The sequence below is a fragment of the Sturnira hondurensis genome, unplaced genomic scaffold (genome assembly GCF_014824575.4).
Source record: "Sturnira hondurensis isolate 20B ecotype Veracruz unplaced genomic scaffold, ASM1482457v3 Scaffold0006496, whole genome shotgun sequence".
Taxonomy (NCBI): Eukaryota; Metazoa; Chordata; class Mammalia; order Chiroptera; family Phyllostomidae; genus Sturnira; species Sturnira hondurensis.
In genome coordinates, this window is record NW_028079127.1 from 14,943,558 (window position 1) to 14,948,703 (window position 5,146).

At 57.8% G+C, this 5,146-nt stretch overlaps 1 long non-coding RNA gene across 1 annotated transcript; it reads left to right on the forward strand.

The window, feature by feature from the left end:
• The first annotated feature begins 121 nt into the window (after positions 1–121).
• Positions 122–4,537, forward strand: LOC118989394 (uncharacterized). The gene is made up of 2 exons (XR_005067006.1): positions 122–1,778; positions 3,026–4,537. It is a non-coding gene; the product is annotated as an uncharacterized LOC118989394 (long non-coding RNA).
• Positions 4,538–5,146: the final 609 nt, after the last annotated feature.

Below are 5,146 nucleotides of genomic sequence, written 5' to 3' on the forward strand. Positions count from 1 at the left end.
GAAGCCTGGTCCCCGCCCGCCCGCGCCCGCGCTCCGCCCCGCGGCCAGGACCCCGCCCCCCCCCCCCCCCCGGCTGCCGCCGCCGCCTCCGCAGCCCAAGGAGCCAAGGAGAGAGGCGCACAGGTGAACCAAACGAGCGCGCCGCGGAAGCTGGGGAGACAGCCGCTGGGAGCACCCCCAACCCTTGGACACCCCGACCCGGGCCGCGGGCGAGAGCCGCGGTGGGCGTGGTCCTGATCCTGCTTCCTTGTTAAACAACAACCTGAAGGCGCCCAGGAAAGTGGCAAGAAACCGGGTCGGGGCTAGTGGGCGGCCTGCAAGGACAGTGGGGCTCTGTTGGGGCCACTGAGAAACTGGGTGCGCTGGGCAGATGGAGCCTGGTGGCAGGTCCCGGATGGCTCTCGGGTCCCTTTAAAGATCCGGAGGATTCGTGTAGCTTAAGAGCTAGTTGTTTTCTGTCAAACGGAACAGCAGCAGAAATGAAAATCAAAACAGGTCTTTTTTTTGTTATGGTTTTAACTTCACATTTCAAAATAATTTCAAACTCATACAAAAGTTAGAATGAAGAGTACGAAGAACAGCCCTCTACCTGTATTTCGATTCGGCCCCTAAAGTTGACCTCATCGTTCCATCATCCGTGTTCTCTGCGACCACCTTTGCCCCCAGTCTGCCGATCTTACCCCATCTGTCCTGTCTGTCTGTCTCTCTGGTGGGAACAGTGTTTGGGACAAAGACCTGGATGCCAGCCATGCAGCCAGGGACCTGGGAGCGTGTTGACTCTGGATTCAATGAGACAAACATTTATTTTACGCATTATTCCTCCGTGGACGAGCCAACAAACTCCCCTGGGCTAGTCGTCCACTTGTAAATGCCCTCACGACCCCGCCCCACCCCACCGCCCACCTCGGAGAGCTTGGCTAGCCACCTGCCCTTAACATCACGAGACATAAGGTCCCCTCGCTGTGGGCCCAGCAGACGGGTCGTGACAGGGAGAAGCAAGTGTGGCAGTGTACGGACAATGGGGCGTGGGTGCTTGTGGCACCGGGAAGAACAGTGGGGAGGGAGAGATCCAGGCTGGCATGGACGTGCCCGTGGGACCCTGGACAGGCACTCCGAGGAACAAAAAGTGTGCCCAGAGCGCCAGAGAAATCTGGGACCAGGCGGTCCCGGAGGCCTGAGAACGGGAGGGTGGTCTCGACCTGTCCGAGAGCAAAGTCAGCTTTGGTTTCGGAAGCTGGCGTTTCACTCACGCAGGTCGGAGGGCACAACCAGAAGTCCCGCTGACGCTGCCTGGGGCAAATGCTTGTTCTTCCAGCAGCTTCCCTGCCTCCCCTGGAAGGGGGTGCTGTGTCCTCGGGGCTGAGGGGAGACAGCTCCCATAGGGCTGGGGGTGCTGGTGTGGCCCTGACCTGGTAGGGTGTGGCAGCCCTGACTGTGTCGTACCGGGGGCTGTGGAAGCCTAGGTTCCTGCCCAGGCTCTGGTCACATGTCCCCACTCCTCTCTGACCACACCCACCCTCAGCACCTGCACCCGCATGTTCCCAGGTGGCCGGGAGGGGGCGCCTGTGCAGCCCGTGTTTCCAGGTGCTCACACACCTGCACTGAGCTCTGGGTGGAGAGGCTCACACCTGACGCTGGACGTGAGCCGCGTCCGGCACTGTCCCCACAAACCGAAGGGCAGGCGCCTGCGGATTCGGTGAGCAGAAGCCCTGGGCTCCTGGTTGGAAGACAGTGAGGTCACCTCGGGAAGAATTGCTGGCACGTGGCACTTTCCAAAGGTAAGTCTCGCGTACACGTGACCCTGGGAGGTCCTTCTGGTCCCTCTGCCCCCCCAGATGGGTAATTTGGGGGACCACGTCTGCTTGGGGGGAGGGGACATGGCCACACCCCACAAGGGCATTCACAACTTTTTTTTTCCCTGTGAAGAAACCTGCCTCCGTTCTTCTTTTTGTGTTTTTAAAAGGCTGGATGGCAGCCCTGGCCAGGCAGCTCAGTGGGTTAGTGCGTCGTCCCCAAACACCAAGCTTGTGGGTTTGCTCCCCGGTCGGGGCACACACTGGAATCGGCCAGTGGTGCATCAGCGAGTGGAACAACAGATCGGCGTTTCTCTCCCCCTTCTCCCTTCCTCTCTCTATTCAAAATCTATACTATACAAACAAGAGGCTGGCTACCATACTTCAACACGAACTTGACTCCCTCCTCCCCATGAGAAGCCTAGGGTATTGGAGAGGATGCTCAGCTTTGAGTCCTTTGCCCACTCACAGCTATGCCAGGGGACGGGGTTATGGGAGGGAGGGTGTCAGCAGGTGGTCTGGGGAACGTCCCTTGGAGCGTGTCCCCCCTCCCTGACTTGAAGCAAACTTGGGGCAGGCCTACTGTGTGTTTGCAGTCCCCGAGAGCGCCTGGCATCCTTGCCCCATGGCGCTCCCGCCCCACTCTCGGGGGTGTGCGGTGCACAGAGCCCACGACTGGCCACCCAGACCACACGGGTCCCCAGGCTGTGGAATTCCTGGCACCTCGGTCTGCCGCTGGAGATGATCCTGCAGACGAAGCAGCGTGCCGGCGTCGAAAGTGTCCTCAAATGTTTGCTGACATAGACAGATGGAAATGCCACCCGGGGATGAGGCCTCCCGCTCTGTGCTGGGGGACACAGACACTGCCCGCCGCCCTGGCCTCAGTGGTCAGCGATGTCCATCTCCCTGGAGGCTTCCAACCCCTCCTGACCTTGACTGACCACAACTGCCACTGGGCAGAACCCCACATCCCTGAATCAGGCTAGAACCTGGCCAGGAGCCGTGCACAGTGCTGGGCGTGGGGTCTCTGCCGGCTTCACCTCCAGGGCCCAGGTAGGGTCAGAAAGCCCCACTTACAGGCACAGGCACAGGCACGGGGGGGGGGGGGCTGCTTTTGTGAGTTCTCACACCTCCCCTCCCCATGCAGCATTGCTGGGGACCTTCAGCTGCAACCCCAACCACGCTGAGGGTGCCTCTCAGCGTGACCCCTGTTGGGATTCTTCCCTCTCCAGATGGTCCTCTTGGGAGAAACACTGTCAGGCTGGAGCCGGCGGCTGTGTAAGGAGCATAACACCCACCCTGGGCTTTGCCAGGCTGGGCAGCTGTGCTGGGAGCTCAGCTCCTCCCCAGGCTGCAGTCGGGCAGCCAGCCAGCTGCTTCCCAGGCCAGAGCTGGAGCCCGCCCTGCCTCCCCAGGAGCATGCTGGCCCCGCCCCCCAGGCCTGTCTGGGGGATCTGCCCTTGGTGTGAGAGAGGAGGCCTCAGCCTAGTGAGTCCCCTCACCCCGGGCCTCCCCTGTGGCTCTGCTGTGACTCCCCGAGGAGGGCTCTGGGCTAAGGTCACGGACATTTGGGGTCCCTCTCTTTGGAAATCTCCTGTGAGTCGACTAGCACCAGACTTGGAAATGTGAGCAACTTGATCAGAACCCTGCTGGCTCTCGGGCATAACTGTTGACCTCAGTGGCCCCGTAGCCTTTGGTGTTCTGCTTGGTGACTTCACCCTGGACTGGAGGCTTCAAACCTGCAGAGACCTGGGCCTCCGGGTCCCTTGGAGGAGGAGGCAGTGGCGGAGACGCCCCAGGAAGCCATGGCTTTGTACCGAGAGCTCACTTATCACAGCCTTTACAGACTCACCGTGAAAGGGAGCGCAGAGTCAAGTTCCCACCCACGCACCCCCACAGACACAGTTGCCCCTTATTCCTGTTTTGCTCGGCTACAGTATGCGGTTAAACCCGATGAGTCAAGGCTGTTACTAAGTAACGTCTGTGGTTTACTGTCTGCACGTTGTTGCCTTTCCCACAATGCCGCGGAGTTGGAATCCCTCAGTGTGCAGCCTTTTCAGACGGGCTTCTGTCACTTAGTGATGTGCGGTCAAGGTTCCTCCCAGTCTTTTCATGGCTTCACGGCTCCTGTCTTTTCCGTGCAATATTCTGTTGTCTGGATGGACCAGTTGTCACCTGCTAACGTGCATCCTGGTGGCTTACAAGCCTTAGCAGGCAGGAATGAAGCTGCCGTGAACTTTTGCATGGTCGGCACTGGCTGCACCGTGTGGCGTCCCCACCAGCCACAAGTGGGCGTTCCGCTGCTCCACCTCCTCGTCTGCACTTGGTGTTGTCAGGGCTGGCACTTCGGCCACCCCAGCCTGTGTGCAGCGGCATGTCATTGCTGCTTTACTTCGCATTCCCAGACGACACAGCATACGGAGCATCTTCTCATGCTCGTTTGCCCTCCATATTTCTTCTTTGGCACAGTGTCTGTTCAGATCCTTGAGCGATTTTTTAAATTTTTATCGTTAATTTTCTGATTATTGAGTTCCAAGAATCTTTTTCCCTGCCCTGGCCAGGTAGCCCCGTGGGTTAGAGCGTCATCCCCATACACCAAGGTTGCAGGCTTGACCCTCGGTCAGGGCATGTGCAAGAAGAAACTGATGAGCGCATAGATGGGTGGAAAACCGAATCTGTCTCTCTCCCCCCTTCCTCCCTTTCTGTCAAATGAATAAATAAAAATTTAAGAAAAAATGTTTTAAGATTTTGAATTCTAATCCTTTATCAAATCCTGCAAATATTTTAGCCTAGTCTGTGGCTTGTCTTATTTTCTGACAGTACCTTCTCACAGAGCAGAAGATGTTAAATTTAGTTAAGTGCCACTTACCAGTTGTTTTTTGGATGGTGCTTTTGGTGTTGTGTCTAAAGTCATCAGCAAAGCTCAGAGCACCTGGATTTTCCAGTGCGTCACCTTCCAGGAGTCGCACCCTCCTGCGTGCTGCCCTGAGGCCCAGGACCATTCGGAGTGAACTGGAGTGAGGGCTGGAAGGGGTGTCTGGGTCCACTTCTCGTCTCGCCGCTTCCCACCATTTGCTGAGAGGACTCTTCTTCCTTCGAGAGTTGCTTTAGCTCCTTTGTCAAACGTCAGCCAACTCCACTTGTGTGGGTCCATTTCTGGGCTCCCCGTTCAGCTCCATGGATTCCATTCCACGGATTCAGCTCCACGGATCCTGTTCCACGGATCCTGCCCCACTGTGCTCCCCAAGCTGGAGAAGGGGGGAGGCCAGAGGACAGAGGTTCCAAGGATAAATTTTGTCAACTTCAGAATTTTGTTGCAACTTTAACCTGAACTTGATTTTGGGTTCGCCAGT